At 40.1% G+C, this 15,573-nt stretch overlaps 1 protein-coding gene across 1 annotated transcript in view; it reads left to right on the top strand.

Moving 5' to 3' along the window:
- The first annotated feature begins 2,424 nt into the window (after positions 1 to 2,424).
- PLEKHB2 (pleckstrin homology domain containing B2) overlaps positions 2,425 to 15,573 on the top strand; it is a 47,878-nt gene continuing 34,729 nt past the window's right edge. The window contains exon 1 of the mRNA XM_036745940.1: positions 2,425 to 2,575. The gene's annotated coding sequence lies outside the window, so the exon portion shown is untranslated. The remainder of the gene's footprint in view (positions 2,576 to 15,573) is intronic.

Genomic DNA, 15,573 nt, shown 5'->3' with positions numbered 1-15,573 from the left:
AACTCAAATTAAAATACAGTATAATTTTGATGTATCACATATATTAATACATTAACATCCCAAATACACTTTATTTAGCTGTATATTCTTCAGCACCACTACCTCTGGCCCAGGTATACGAACTTTTGCCTGGCCATGAATGAACTTATGAAAGAAAGAGAAACTTAATTTTGCACCCACTTTTTCCAAGCTTCATCTTATACAAAAATGCCTAAAAGGATTTTTTAGGACTCCCGAGGAAGATAAGGTCCTCAAGAGCAGGAAAAAATCCCTTTTAGTTTTTCTAAGGGCCCCTCCCTAGGTGGGGCCTGGCAGCCCCTTGAGGGCAAGGAGCCTACCCTTCCAAGCACTAACTAACCAGCCCTATTTCTTTACAAGTTTCCTTTTAGCTTCAGCTCTGATAACCTTTCAATGTGGAGGGTGGGGGAAGGGTGTGGCCAGGAGCACATGGCAGCCAAGAGGAGCACATGGGCTCCTGACCAGACAGGTAGTCTCAAGCTGCTACTCTACAACCCCCCTAAATTCCTTATACAGGTTTTCTATCTCTCTCTTTCACAAATTTTACCTTTTAAACTTTACCACAAGGACGGGCTACAAAGGTACTCAGGGGCACAGGATTGACTGTCAGTCTGTGAATTTCAATCCCTCTCCTCATTGCCCGGTGGGGAGGGTGATTTAAGTTTTTCCTACAGTTCTCCTGCATTCTCTTCTAATCTGATCTGGGAGGAGAGGAGTTTGATTTAAGTGCTCTAACTTTTACTGCAGCCCTAGTGAAAAGGTCTCAATGATTGTAATTCAAGTAAACTTCACCCCCTTGCTCACTCCCAAAAAACCTCTTTTGTACTTGCATCTAAGGGAATCAGGGAGTAAGACAAATGTGAGGGTCCCACTGAAGACTTCAAGGGAGGTTTCAGCCAGAAGGCATTCATTGGGAGGAGGTGTTTTCAGCAAGAGTGAGCTCCTGGAATGGATTTACAATTTCAGGAGTTCTTTCTTCCCAAATTCAACTAACCAATTTCCAAACTTTTTTTTAACAATTTAAAACCCAGAATTTGCCAAAATTTTAACCCATTCCCCGTAGTTCCACGTTGGCCAAACGGGAGCCACAAGGAAGGGAGTCTTTGTTTTCCTAGTTGCAGCCCGAAATCCTTAGCTGCCTATGTTTCAGATTTTTTTTTTTTAAAACGACGTTTCACAATTTTGACAGACACACGAACAGAGACAAACTCAAAACGTAACAAAATTCATGGTGTGGATCGAATTGAAGGCTAAGCAGGTCCCCTCAGAGGAAAGATTTCCTCCTCAAATATACGACCTCCAACCTCTCTCACACCTCAACACAAAACAGAGAACCATTAGCATGGGTTAACTGAGGCTAAGCAGGTCCCCTCAGAGGAAAGAAAGTAAACTAGGTTTCCTCTTCAAGGAAAACACCCCAATCTTCCCACACCCCAACACAAAACAGATAACGAATAGCATGAGTTAACTGGAGCTAAGCAGGTCCCCTCAGAGGAAAGAAAATAAAATCAAAAGATTCAGTCAGGTTATCATACTAGTGGGATAATCTCATTTACATTCCTTGGTAGAGTCACGGAGCCCCAGGGATATCTGCTAGAAAGGGTCTGCCAGGTTATCCTTCAGTGGGATGGTCCTATCTATTGACATTCCTTGGTGGAGTCATGGAGTCCCAGGGGGTTTGCTAAATGCCAAAGATATCTGAGTTCATTCTTTCTGGGGGCGCTTGTCAGTAGCTAGGGGTTACTCAAGGGTTCCTAATTTTCCTTGTATTACAGCTGTTCTTATTTTTATTATTTTCCTCAACTGTAAAATGGGCATAATCATAGCCCTTAGGTTGGAGGGTTGTTGTAAGGATCAAATGAGATATTTATAAATCACTTTGCAAGCTTTAAAGCACTGTATAAATGCTAGTTATTATCATTATTATTATTAGTTTACTCAGCTGTAAAATGGGGATAATAACAGCCCCTACCTTCCAGGGTTGTTGTGAGGATCAAAGGGCCTGGCACACAGTAGGTGCTCGATAAATGCTAATAATCATCATCATTGTTATAATTTTCCAACTATACATTGGGAGTAGTAATAGTTATGAAGCTCAAATGAAATTTGAATCATCATCATCATCATCATCATCATCATCATCATCTTCTTTTTCCTTCTTCCTCAACTGCAAAATAGGGATAATAATATTCCCTACCTTCCAAGGTTGTTGTGAGGATCATACGAGATATTTGTAGAGCGCTTGGCAAAGTGTCTGGCCCATAGTAAGCACTTAATAAATGCTAAATATTATTATTATTATTAATTATTGAAGGGTCTATGGGGGGGGGGTGGGGCAGTTTCTGCCAAAACTACAACTCCCAGAAATCTTCGCGGCGCACGCGTAGCTTGTCCAGCCCTGGGGCAGGAGTGACGTCGTAGCTCGGTGGCTGAAGCTGACCTGCTGAATCTGCCCAGTGTCCCGTAGGGAAGAGCCGGAGTAAGTGCGTCCGTCGTTCCGTCCGTCTGACCCGCTTCCCCCATTGAGAGTTTCGTGGCCTACCGAGTTCCTCCGAAGGTGAGCCTGTGGAGGGGTGTATGTGAGGAGTGTGGGGTCCGGCAGAGAGGTCTTTCCCCTTCGGGACCCCTCGCGTTTACTTCAGGCTGCGCCCCGTCCCCCTTTCCCCCCATCCCACGTATTTCACGACCTACCCCCGGTCCCAAATGTAAACCCACCAGCCTTTAATTTCCACATTTTTCTCTTTTGTCCAGCAGGTGCCGGATACCTTCACCCACCCCCTAGCCCTATGTCCCACCTGCCTCGCCCTTTCCCCTTCCTCCCACCTCTTCCCCCCTCCCCCCACTTCAACTGCCCCCTTACTTCTACCGTTCCCCCGCCCCCATCCTCAAACTTCCCGTTCTTCGCTCCCGCCCCGCCCCACTCCGCTAGTCCCAGCTCGGGTTCCTGCGGCAGCCCCCGACCCCACCCTGCTCCATGCGGCCCCACCCTTCTCTGTCCCCGACTTGTCCCCCAGCCTCTGCCTTCCCCCAGACTTGCCCCTGCCTCGAGTCCCCCACCCCCCGCCCATCTCTGAATCCTTCCTACAACCCCGATCTTGCGGGTACTCTCCATCTCCCTGTCCAGCCCCATCTACCCATTTCCCAGCCCCTAAACCTATTCCTTAGCCACCTCTGACTCCACACCGTCGATTTTGGCCGTATTTTAATTAAACTTTATTTTCCCAATCCCCGAAAATGTTTATTTTTTGCGGTCAACTAAAATACGTGCTCTCTTCCTCCTCCCTCCCCTACTGAGAAAGAAAGAAAAATCCCCTGCTAACAAACACGTAGAGCCAAGCCGAGCAGATTTGCACTGACCACGTCCAAAAAGATGTCTCAATCTGCGCCGAGTCCGCTTCCCCTCCCACATCGTCACTTTGGCTGTAACCTTCTGAATTCCCCAGCTCTCAACTACCCACCCACCCACTTTACCAGCCCTTAGTCTTGATGCTTTGGCCCCCCTTCTCCCTCCCCCCTCCCCCTAAGCCTTTGTCTTCCCTTGGGCCTCAGCCACAACTTCTAACTTCTCCCCACACCCATCCCACTCCCCAAATTGGAGCGGTTTCGTTTTATTTAAAACAGGTTTCTCCTGGCCCCGGTCTCGGCTTCTATTCAGTGTAGACTATGGAAAGGACCGAGATCTGGGATTGGGGATTTCTGTCGGTGTCACCTGACCGGGTTTGTTGTCAGCTAGGAAAGCCGAGGGTGGAGTGAACCAGGTCACCGGGAGCGGGGCCCGGCCTCCTGTTTTGTAATCTCCGTCTCTGGGAGGGAGACGTCCTGGGCAGCTTGAAAGCGGCACTTCCCGAGCCTAGACCAGGAGGACAAGTTTTCAGGACCGTTTGTCTCCCCCTGCAGGTTACACTGGGGCAGCAAGGCTGAGTGATGGAGAATGCTTCCGCTCAGAACCGTACCTGAGTTATGTAACTGGGAAATAAGTGCCTGGAGGACTATATTGTGGCATGATAAATTAATCTGCTGTTTTTATAAGAGTTAAGCCCAGGGGCGGGGTGGAGGAGTACTGGCCAACTTTGGCTGAAATTACACTTGTTATTGGAATTGGAGACAAGAGGAGGGTTTGGTTTGAACGCTTTTTAGCCAGGAAAACAGGAAAGAGAAATTTGAATCTTGTAGAAAGTGAGATTTTTCAACAGGAATGTAAAAAGCTTCATCGCTGTTGCAAAAAAAAAATTGTGTTAAGTGAGGGCTTTACATGTAACAAATGGATCGAAAATATGCATTCTAGGTCAGTATTCAGACGAGTGTTGAAAGCACCAGGCCACCCTAATTTTTCCTCAGATATGAAATTGAAGGTTACCTCAATTCTGAAAAGTCAAAACTGATTTACTTTTCATTTTCACATTATTTTTTTACTTAGCTGTTTTATTGTGTCATTGAATAACTAGGGCGATGTATTTTTTTAAGCACTGTTAATATTATTGAATACTTTATTGAACAATTAATGTTTGTCATCTTTTACCTTTGGAAAATACCTTTTACTTTTCTGTCTCCTTTAGAATTTCTTGTGGTGAAAGTAATGCATTTTCCTACAGGACCACTCCAAAATAAAAAAAAAAAAACAATAATGACTTAAAAGATTTTGTTACCATTTTCCCAACATGTTTAAACTTTTTAGGTTCCTTTAATATTTCACTTTACTGAGGGTCTTGGGGGGGATGACCTAAGTTTATCTGGGGGCATTGTTAAAATTATAAACTGGGTGCCAAGTAAGTGCTTTTTGCAGTAGCCATTTAGAAGAATGGGAAAGTGGAAGTTACTACTTTTTCAAAGCTTTCTGTATTTTGAAATATTTCCTTATTTGGGAAAAAAAAAGCTAAAACTTTGTTGATTTAAAAAAATTTAATAATAAAATCTGATCAGCTTCAATTACCTGTATCAAACATATTGTGTTAAAATATTAACCTGAAGAATATCAGTTTACAAATTGTATTCTCTCTTTGAACTGCCTTTTAGAAGACATGAATTTTAGAGGCAGAAGATCCCTTAAAAATTAAATAGTTCCATCTCCTCATTTGACAGATAGTTACCCTATCATCCCCAGAATTTGTGAAAGACAGTGAAAAATTAAAAAAAAACACTTTTAATTATGTATACTATTGTTTTTTGGAATGATAGATCTAGAAGGAATCTCAGAAGCTCTTTGACCCAACGCCTTCATTTTATGGATGAAAATTCCAAGTTCCAGTGAGGTCAAGGGACTATTTACTATAAATATTTTCTCATACTTAGATGGTTTTCTGGATAAGAGAATAGGATGTATTATGATTAGTGAAAAGCATTAGTATTTTTACATTTCTCTCCCAAGGGTGGTGCTTCCCTTACCATCTTTTCTTGTATTGGTTACACTTTCCCTTATATTCTCTACTCTTTGATAAGGGAGAGGGATTCCACCTCTACCACTGTTCTTTCCCAGACCCTCATTGGCTATACTCTTTTCCCTTCCCTATTTTAACCCCTTGGGGGAAATCATCTCAACTCTCTACTACACTCCACCCTAGATTCCTTTGCTTCCTTGTCCTGTTGCTCCAACCCTATAGCTTGTTTGCTTCTATTTATTGCTAATAGAGCTGGGACTAATCAGGGAACTGCTGATTGTTCTGACTACAAATTTATGGAATCTAATTTCAACTTGGCCCTCATAGCAGCTAGGCAAATATTCGACTCCTCCCTAATTGATTTACTATCCTACTTTTCATAGCTACTGTTTCAATTCTTTTGGCTCCTCAAGCCTAACCCCTTCTCCACCTTCTACAAAGGACCTTGCCTCATTCTTCACTGAAAAAATGGGAACTATTTGATAAAAACTCCCCACCTGACCCCCATCTCATGTCACTCAGATGTCTTCATCCGCTGTCTTCCTCTTTCACTCTTGTCTTGAAGAAATAGCCCTTGCAGAGGCAAAGTCCTTTATATTCCCTCTCGAGTCAGACCACCCTCCCACCTTCTCCAGCAAATTACTTTCGCTATTATCCCTACCTTCTTTCAGTCTTCAGAGATCTGTCTCTTCCTACCCACTGACTCCTCTACTATTTACAAACAACCATATCTCTATGTTTCCTTCCAATCTTGAAACCCTCAGTAGCTATAGCTTTATATCTCTCTCATCCTCTTCATGGCTGAAGTCTTTCAGAAAGCAGTCTGTACTAGTTAAGTCAAATCAACAAACATTTATTAAGTGTCTGTTATGTGCCAGACATAAGTGCTAGGGGTACAAAGAAAAGCAAAAAGCCTCTGCTCTCAAGGAATTCACAGTTTTATGGGGAAGATAACATGCAAACAGTTATGTCCAAATGAGCTACATTTATGTCTGTATATCTTATATATGTGTATATATGATTCATGTCTATATATTACATATGATATATTGGAGATAATCTCAGAGGAAAGGCACTAAACTTAGAGGTCTAGGAAAGGCTTTTTGCAGAACGGGTACTTTAGCTGAGCCAGGAGGTGGAGATAAAGGAGGGATAATGAATGAAAATGAAGAGTCCGGAGGAACTGTGAGGAGGAGGTCTACAATAATTGATTATAGTACCTAGAGGAGAGTAAGATATAGAAAGACTGGAAAGGTGGGAAGGGGCCAGATTATGAGGGACTTTATAAATTACAGTGATACTAGGGGCCCCTGGAGTTTATTGAATAGGGGGCAGGGTACCATGGTCACACCTGTGCTTTAGGAAGATCAAGAAGAAGATGATCACCCCTGTTAAAGGGTGCAGAGTTCAAGATGTAACCTCAGAGAGTGCAAATTTAGCGGAATGCTGAAGTCAGTCATGTCCAACTCTTTGTGACCCCATTTGGGGTTTTCTCTTCAGAGATGGTGGAGTGGGTTGCCATTTCCTCCTCCAGCTCATTTTGCAGGTGAGGAAACTGAAGCAAACAGGATTGCTCAGGGTCAACCAGCTAGTGAATGTCAGAGGCCATATTTGAACTCAGGAAGAGGAGTCTTCTTCCTGACTGCAGGACTAGTGCCCTATCCACTGCACCTAACTGCCCCAGAAGCCACATTGTAGACAGTTATAAGAGAGTGAGAGGAAAGAAAGTGGAGGCACTTGTGTTGTAGTTGGCACTTTCAAGGAGTTTAGATAGGAAAGGGAGGAGACATAGGATAATGTCTCCCCTATCTTCAAAAAACTCTTAACGTGATCCATCCATCTCATAGGTGTGTCCACTTAAGCCCTCTTCAGTATGGCTTCTAATCTCAACATTCAACTGAAACTTTCCTTGCCAAAGTTATCAGTGATCTTTTAATTTCTGAATCAAATGATCCTCTGTACTGACCCTCCTTGACTTCTTTCTAGTATTTGACAATTAATTGCTTGTTATCTTTTAACTATTTTCTTTCTAGTTTTTCATGATGCCGCTCTTGACTTGTTCGCTGGTTTGTTTGACTGTTCTTTCTCGTTCTGCTGTGTTTCTTCTTCATCTAGGTCATGTCCTTTAACCAAGCGAGTTCCCCAGAGCTCTGACCTTGGCTCCCTTTTCACTATTTCACTTGGGAATGTTATAACCTGCTTTGGGTTCAGTTTCCATCTCTATGCAGATAATTCCCTGATCAATATATGCAGCCCTAATCTCTCTGATGAATTGTAGTCACCTCTCCATTGTCCTCTTGGACATCTTGAACAAGATGTCTTATAAAAATATTAAACTCAATATGTTTAAAACAGAACTTATCATCTTTCTACTGCACCCTTGTCATTCCAGGCTTCCAACCCTGCTGTTATCCTCAGGCTCACTTTCACTCATCCTGAATATCCAGTCAAACAAATTTTGTCATTTCTACTTTCACAGCCTTGCTTGCATATGTCCCATTCTCTTCACTCAAACAGCCACAACTCTAGTTCAGTGTTTCATCATCTCTTGTCAGGAATACTGTATTAGACTTATGACTAGTCTTCCTTCCTTAAGTCTCCTCTCATCCCCATCCATCTTCCATTCCCCTTCCAAGGCAGTTCTATTTTTTAAATTTTTGTTTATTTTTCAATTAAACATTTTAAACTCCTTTTCAGTACCCCATTTGAAAAGGAAAGAAAAATTCCCCAAGTCCATGTAAAATATATGCATAATTAAGCAAAAAAAAAATCCTTCCCTCCCCTTCCCCTCCATTGGCCATGTTCAAAAGTGTGCATCTTATTCTGCATCTTCAGTACATCTCCCTGTCAGGAGATAGGCAGTATATTTCTTCAGACAGCCTTTGAAATTGAGGTTGGGCCTTGTATGGATCAGTTTATAAAAGGCTTTCAGAATTCTTTGTCTTTGAAGTGTCTTTGTTACTATATAAATTATTCTGCTCACTTTTGCTTTGCTTTAGTAAAGTTCATAGAAATCTTGCCTGTTTTCTCTGAAACTTTCTCTTTGCTTCATTACTTAAGGAACTGTAGTATTCTGTGAAGGCTCAGCTCACATCCCACCTTTTGCTGGAGGCCTTCCCCTTTCAGATTATCTTCATTTACCCCTTTGTCTTTTTTGTACTTAATTATTAGTATGTTGTCTCTCCCATTATAATGTATATTCTTTGAGAGCTGGGCCTCCTTTGCCTTTCTTTTTATTCTCTGTGCTTAGCGCCCTGCTTGGTGTATAATAAACACTTAATAAGTGCTTGTTAATTGACTGAGTGCTCTTGGGGGGGGGATCTGTTTTGTCCCTGTTGTTAAGTCACCATGACCTTGTCATTTAACCCCTGTGCCCACTGTAACAAAAGTTATTAGTTATTACTTTTTCTTCTTTCTTATCTTGCCTTTCCTAAGCTTATGTAAATAATTGTATCAATATTTTTGCAGTACCAAGGAAAAGGCTAAACTGTTCTTGTGGGTGTTCAAAACTTTCATAATCTGACCTCTTTATCTGTCCACATTATAGACCATTCTCCTGCTCAATCTTAAGCCTTTGCTCATATTTTCCCCCAGTATCTCTTTTTCTCCTCTTTAATTAAAAAGAAAACCCAATTTATTTTTAATGAACTTGACAGATATCAGCATGTGTGAGCATTTTCACATATGAAGAGCAGAAAATAAGATTTATATGAAACCTTGAATCTTTGCTATGGAATATTGTTTGAATATAAAATTAACAAGATCAACACTGCCCCGCTTGTCTGTGTCCCTTCTAAACATTTCTGCTCACTTCTGTGTATTTTTTAAATGTTCCAGCCACATTCTTATCTTTTTTTTTGCATCACGATCATTACTTCTTCCCCTTTCCTCACCAAATAAAGACTCTCTCTTGTGATAAATAAATATTATCAAAACAAAATCATGCATTAGTCACACATACATGATGATGCATGGCTCATTCTGCACTTATAGTCTGTACTCCGCAAAGTAGTGGAACACATGTTTCATCATCAGCCTTTTGGAGTCATGGTTGTTCATTATGTTGAACAGAGATCCAAATTTAGGATTCAGAGTTGTTTTTCTTTTTAATAATGTATTCTTGGATACATTGTTTTACTGATTCTTCTTACTTTATATCAATTTAATTGAGTCTCTGAATCCATCCCTTTCATAATTTCTTATGGAGCAATAATATTCCATTAAATTCATGTGTCATGATTTATTGAGCTATCCTTCAATTGTTGGGCACTCACTTTGTTTTCGGTTCTTTGCCAAAACAAAGAGTGTTTCTTTAATCATTTTTGTAACATGATCCTTTTGCTCCTGTCTTTTTTTTCTCTTTGGGACAAAAGATATGTGTATAGTCTTGTGACTTTTTGGATATAATTCCCAATTACTTTTTCATAATGGTTAGACTACTTCACAGCTCTACAGACAATGCATTAGTTTGTCAGTCCTCCCACTATCCTTCTAACAGTTGTATTTTTGCCAGTCTTAGTATGAGATAGAACTTCAAAGTATTTAAGCTTTGCATTTCTTTTATAATTCTCTTAAGTCAAATTTATCATCTGCGAAAGTGGTACTTCTGTTTCCTCTTTGTCTATGTATATTCCCTCAATTTCTTTCCTGTCTTCTTGCTAGTTGCTACCATTTCTAGAACTATGTCATATGATAGTAATGACAGTATATATTGTTGCTTTACTGTAACCTTGATCTTGTTGGCAAGACCTACATTTCTCTATTACTGATAATGCTAGCTCTTTGTTTTTGATAGATACTACTTGCCATGTTAAGTAAAGGCCCATTTATTCCTATACTTTTTAATATTATAACACAAATGGGTGTTGCACTTTCTTAAGAGCTTTTTTCTGAAGCAGTTGACATGTGATTTTTATAGTTTTTGTTATTAATATGATCTGTTATGTGTATAGGTTTCCTAAGATTGAACTAACCCTGTATTCCTGGTATAAATTAAACCTTGTCATAGGGCCAATCAGTCTATTTAGTAACCTGTTTGCTAATGCTTCAATCATTATTTTTGCATCAATATTCATTGGAGATACTGGCTTATAGTTTTCTTTATTTTCTTCCTGGTTTAGTTTCCATACCATATTGGTCTTACAGAAAGAATTTGGTAGGATGCTTTCTTTCACTGTTTTTGTGAAATTGATAGCTTAAATGAAAGTGATGAATAGTTACAAAAATATAAAATACCTAGATGAACAGAAAAAGAAGTAGAATGTAAATAACCTAATATCAGAAAAAAAATTGAACAAACTTTAAAGGAGCTCCTAACAATAACCTCTTAGCAAAAAAGAAAATGAAGAAGCAGCTACAAAGGAATTTCCCAGAGAATAAAGCCTGCGATTCTGGCCCATATTATCTGCTAAGTTCCTCAGGACCCTCCCTCTAGGTCAGGCATTTTTAACCTGAAGTTTGTGAACTTGTTTTAAAAAAATAGTGTGATAACTATATTTCAAATAGAATTGGTTTCCTACATTTTTTGCATTTAAAAAGCATTATTCTGAGAAGAGGTCCAGAATTTTTACCAGGTGACCAAAAGTGGGGTCCTTGAGACAGAAAAGGTTAGGAACCCCTGATCTAGGCCTTTTTACAATTTCTAGGTACCAGTTCAGTACTTGAGCTGTCTTTCTGACCATCTCTGCTGCTGTACAAGAATAATGGGACCTTTCCATCTGGCTTGTAGTTGAAATCCCTATATATATATTGTTGTCCACCTTATTAGAATGGGAGCTTCTTGAGAGCAGAGGCTGTCGTACTCTTCAGTTGCACAATGTTGGGGACGTAGTAAGCTATTGATAAAAGTCTTTTCATTAATTTATTCATTTGGTCAGTCATTAGAAATATGCTGCAGTGTCATGATTATTATAATAGTTAATATTTATGTTGCTCTGTAAGGTTTGCAAAGTCTTTGTATACATTGTCTTATTTGATCCTCATAGTGACCAAATGAAATAAATGTTGTTATTTACATTTTATAGCTGAGGAACCTGAGACCCAGAGATTTTAAATAATTTGAATAATTTGCCTGTGGTCATACAAGTCCTGTAAAAAAAAAAGGCAGGATTTGAACCCAGATCTCCTGACTCCAAAGTCCAGCACTCTGTCACTCTATCCTATGTGGCATGCTTATTCCATGTATCCCTCCATTGCCCTTATTTGACTCTGAATCACCCCCAACTTTGATTTTTCAGGGATTGTGACTTGCAGAAGAGGTGTCAAACTCAGAATCAGATTAAAATTTAATGGGGAAATGTTTAACAAAATAAATAAAAATACAGTACAACATAAATAAAGTTAATTTGCGAGGTTTTTTTGGGCAGTATGCTTATAGGAGTCAGTTTTTATTTGCTTTTGTCAGTGCTGGTTTATGACATTGGGAACCATAGAACACCGTTAAGAGAATACTGCTATTAAAAGATAGGTTTTGTATCAAGGAACTGTTAGGGATTGTTCAACATACTATGCAATTTCCCATATGTGACCCACTCTGCTGTCACCTTCTTTAGTGCTGGGCCTAGCTTGTTGGCCACCTGCAGTAGTTGTCCTAGGGAAGACAGATATATTTGATGTATTGGCCATCCAATTGCACTCTAGGTTCTAGACATTAGGTATTTTTCATCTGTTTGTTTTGTTTTATTTTTGCATGGATTATTAGAATTTTTTTCATTGGTCATGGATCTTTGAGGAGGCCCTGCAACTTTTTTTTTTTTAATGTGAATGTATATGTATTTTTTTTATTTTTTAATTGTTATTTATTTATTTAATATATTTAGTTTTCAGCATTAATTTTCACAAGAGTTTGAATCACAAATTTTCTCCCCATTTTTGCCCTCCCCCCACTCCAAGATGGCATATATTCTGATTGCCCCATTCCCTAGTCAACCCTCCCTTCTGGAGGGCAAGATAAGATTTTTTATGCCCCATTGCCTGTATATCTTATATACTTACTTCCTAGTTGCATGCAAAAACTTTTTTTTTTTGAACATCTGCTTTTTAAACTTTGAGTTCCAAATTCTCTCCCCTCTTCTCTCCCCACCCACCCTCCCTAAGAAGGCAAGCAATTCACCATAGGCCACATGCATATCATTATGCAAAACCCTTCCACAATACTCATGTTGTGAAAGACTAACTATATATTGCTCCTTCCTATCCTATCCCCCTTTATTCAGTTTTCTCCCTTGATCCTGCCCCTTTTCAAAAGTGTTTGGTTTTGATTACCTCCTCCCCCAATCTGCCCTCCCTTCTATCATCCCCCCTTTTTAATTCCCTTCCTCCTTCTTTACCTGTGGGGTAAGATACGCAATTGAGTGTGTATGTTATTCCCTCCTCAAGTCAAATCTGATGAGAGCAAGATTCCCTCATTCCCCCTTACCTGCTTCCTCTTCCCTCCCAATAGAACTGCTTTTTCTTGCCACTTTTATGCGAGATAATTTACCCCATTCTATCTCTCCCTTTCTTCCTCTCTCAATATATTCCTCTCTCATCCATTAAATTTGATTGTTTTTTTTTTTAGATATCATTCCTTCTTATTCAATTCACCCTGTGCCCTCTGTCTCTGTCTCTGTCTCTCTCTCTCGTTATATATATATATATATATATATATATACACACACATATGTGTGTGTGTGTGTGTGTGTATTCCCTTCAGCTACCCTAATATTGAGGTCTCATGAATTATACACATGATCTTTCCATGTAGGAATGTAAACAAAACAGTTCAACTTTAGTAACTCCCTTATGATTTCTCTTTCTTGATTATCTTTTCATGCTTCTCTTGATTCTTGTGTTTGAAAGTCAAATTTTCTATTCAGTTCTGGTCTTTTCACTGAGAAAGTTTGAAAGTCCTCTATTTTATTGAAAGTCTGTATTTTGCCTTGGAACATGATACTCAGTTTTGCTGGGTAGGTGATTGTTGGTTTTAATCCTAGCTCCATTGACCTCAGGAATATCATAGTCCAAGCCCTTCAGTCCCTTAATGTAGAAACTGCTAGATCTTGGGTTATTCTGATTGTGCTTCCACAATGCTCAAATGGTTTCTTTCTGGCTGCTTGCAATATTTTCTCCTTGACCTGGGAGCTCTGGAATTTGGCAACAATATTCCTAGGAGTTTTCTTTTTGGTATCTATTTGAGGAGGTGATCGGTGGATTCTTTCAATTTCTATTTTGCCCTCTGGTTCTAGAATATCAGGGCAGTTCTCCTTGATGATTTCTTGAAAGATGATGTCTAGGCTCTTTTTTTGATCATGACTTTCAGGTAGTCCAATAATTTTAAAATTATCTCTCCTGGATCTATTTTCCAGGTCAATGGTTTTTCCAATGAGATATTTCACATTGTCTTCCATTTTTTTCATTCCTTTGTTTCTGTTTTATAATATCTTGATTTCTCATCAAGTCACTAGCTTCCACTTGCTCCAGTCTAATTTTTCAGGTGTTATTTTCTTCAGTGGTCTTTTGGACCTCCTCTTCCATTTGGCTAATTCTGCCTTTCAAGGCATTCTTCTCCTCATTGGCTTTTTGGAGCTCTTTTGACATGTGGGTTAGTCTATTTTTTCAGGTGTTATTTTCTTCAGTATTTTTTTGGGTCTCCTTTAGCAAGTCATTGACTTGCTTTTCATGTTTTTCTTGCATCATTCTCATTTCTCTTCCCAATTTTTCCTCTACTTCTCTAACTTGCTTTTCCAAATCCTTTTTGAGCTCTTCCATGGCCTGAGACTAATTCATATTTTTCTTGGAGGCTTTGATGTAGGCTCTTTGACTTTGTTGACTTCTTCTGGCTGTATGTTTTGGTCTTCTTTGTCACCAAAGAAAGATTCCAAAGTCTGAGTCTGAATCTGAGTCTGTTTTTGCTGCCTGGCTATGTTCCCAGCCAACTACTTGACCCTTGGGTTTTTCTTCTGGGCATGACTGCTTGTAGAGTAGAGAGTACTTTGTTCCAAGCTTGAGGGGTTGGGCTGTTGTTTTTAGAGCTATTTCTACACTGCAAGCTCTGCCTCACCAACACTTCTCCTCCTGGGCCTGGGCCCGGAAGCACCTGCAGCTGTAACTCTGTCCTCAGAGCTGTACCACCTCTGCTGCCCCGGGGGCAGTGGCTGAATAGAACTCCTTTCACTCCCTGCAGCGTTTCCCATTAACCTTCTCTGTTGTCTTTGGTGTTTGTGGATTGAGAAGTCTGGTAACTGCCACAGCTCATTGATTCAGGGCTCTAGGGCCTGTTCTGCCTGGCTCCTCTGCTCCTCTCCGCACCCAGCTCTGTGGGATAGACATTATGCAGTGATCATCCACACTGTCCTGGGCTGGAGCCCTGCTTTGCTCTGCTATTCTGTGCGTTCTGCAGCTCTAGAATTTGTTCAGAGCTATTTTTTATAGGTTTTTGGAGGGACCTGGTGGGGGAGCTCACCCAAGTCCCTGCTTTCCAGCTGCCATCTTGGCTCCACCCCCATGAATGGCCCTGCAACTTTCTGAGGTTTGATACAGTTGCCATAGTGTTATAAACAGGAGCATCTGGAGAACTACCACCTGCAGATCCCCTTCCATCCCTCCACTGTGCAAGCCATCTATAAGTGAATACCTTTGGTAAGCATCTCCTTGGTGATGTGTCTTGCCAAAGGGCTGTAATGATGTATATGAAAGAAATCTGCAAGTGTGCCCCATTGTATATATATTAATGCTTCTGTAGCTGGCCACTCAATTTCTTAGAACAGGGTGCAGATGATGCCAGAGCTTTGCACTGTTTGATGACTATTGACAATTTTGGTTGGTTGGCTATGGGAGAACTAGTTAAGCTATTAATGTTATGATTATAGAAATGACAGAGGTTTGTGGATGGCAGCATCTTCACATGTGAGTCAATATTTTATAATATGTAACTCCAAGGACCATTAATTTTGCTATTCTAGTCATGCTTGGAACAAATGAGATAGAACATATAATTCTTTGCAAATCTGAAAGTGCTATATAAATAGTTAAGATTGTTATTGTTATTATCGTTATTATTGTTCTATTATCAAGGAAAAGAAAGAATAATTTTCATGTACTTCCAACATTTGCTTCCCCACTGTGGGATCTCTCTTGGTCTGGTGGTCTTTTTGCATCTCAGGATGATAAAAGTTATTCTTGACTTCCTCTGAAAGCTGTA

The sequence above is a fragment of the Trichosurus vulpecula genome, chromosome 2, assembly GCF_011100635.1.
Source record: "Trichosurus vulpecula isolate mTriVul1 chromosome 2, mTriVul1.pri, whole genome shotgun sequence".
NCBI lineage: Eukaryota > Metazoa > Chordata > Mammalia > Diprotodontia > Phalangeridae > Trichosurus > Trichosurus vulpecula.
The sequence above is the reverse complement of the archived record's forward strand: the minus strand, read 5'-3'. Positions and strand labels throughout refer to the sequence as shown.